Source organism: Mastomys coucha, unplaced genomic scaffold, assembly GCF_008632895.1.
Source record: "Mastomys coucha isolate ucsf_1 unplaced genomic scaffold, UCSF_Mcou_1 pScaffold4, whole genome shotgun sequence".
NCBI lineage: Eukaryota > Metazoa > Chordata > Mammalia > Rodentia > Muridae > Mastomys > Mastomys coucha.
In genome coordinates this window covers 16,364,702-16,365,916 of record NW_022196910.1, presented here as the reverse complement: position 1 = coordinate 16,365,916, position 1,215 = coordinate 16,364,702, and the positions used below count along the sequence as shown (strand labels likewise).

Below are 1,215 nucleotides of genomic sequence, written 5' to 3'. Positions count from 1 at the left end.
TATAAATAAGACTGCTATGAACATGGTGGTCTGCTAGCCATTCTTAAAAGGCTTAACCTTAACCTCAGTCTTGTTAACGTTGATACCTTCAACTTGGGGTTTCAACCCCAACTCTTCTTCTGTTACTGATCAGATTCTATAGTGAGTCTTTGCCTGCATTGTCTTCTACCACTTTAGCATGTTAACTGATATCATGTAGACCAGCATAAAATGCTTTGAGAACTCACAGTGAAGGGAGCCTTCTGAGAGTGCCAGAAAGGATGTCAAAAGATGATCTATAGGATGGGACCTGAATTGAGTTTTGCTGTTGGTGTAGGTTTTAGCATGGCAAGAGGAAGAGTGTGGTTCTTCTAGGCCAAGGGAAAAATCTACCCAAAGCAGACTAGGGAATTCGTGTCCCATTTAAAGCACTACAAAACCGTTCCATCTTATAGATGTGCTTAGGGTGCACACATGTGGAGTACCTGGAACAGCAGAAGAGGGTAGCTGGAGAGATAGGAAAGATCATAAACAGTTTGATATGCTGAGAAGTTTGGATTTTATCCTATAGCCATAGGATTCTGTTCCTGAACTGTAAACAGAGGAGCAAGTGACATGATCAGGTTTAAGATTTTTAGCCTGTCCTTTTTTTTTTTTTTAAGATTTATTTATTATTATAGATAAGTACACTGTTGCTGTCTTTCAGACACACCAGAGTGGTTCAGATTTCATTATGGGTGGTTGTGAACCACCATGTGGTTGCTGGGATTTGAACTCGGGACCTTCGGAAGAGCAGTCAGTGCTCTTAACTACTGAGCTATCTTGCCAGCCCTAGCCTGTCTGTTTTTAACATGAAGGAAAGAGCAGGATGTAAACTAACAGAGAAGATCTGATGTCTGTATGAGAAATGATTATGATAGTGGTAACCAAAACAGAAGGGAAGTTCCAGGGATATTAACGTTCAGGAGTGGGAACTGACCTACTGAATATATGGAGAGGAGCGGAAGGCAGGTTAAGGTTTATGGTTACAGTAGCAGGATGATTGAAGATACCACTCAGCAATCTGTGAAGGGATTCACTGTGAGGATGAAGAAGGAAGATTACCAATTTTGGGCCAGCCTAGACTACATATCAAGACTGTGCCATTCACATGTGCATACACATTCTCTATAGATAAGATAGGCATTAAATGCTAGTGAGAGAGAGCATACAGTTCTTTTTTTTTTTTTTTTTTTT

The 1,215-nt window shown here is 40.4% G+C and overlaps 1 protein-coding gene across 1 annotated transcript in view; it reads left to right on the top strand.

Annotated features, from left to right (window-relative positions):
- Window positions 1-1,215, top strand: part of Utp20 (UTP20 small subunit processome component) — an 84,435-nt gene that overhangs the window by 1,950 nt on the left and 81,270 nt on the right. The gene's annotated exons all lie outside the window — the stretch shown is intronic.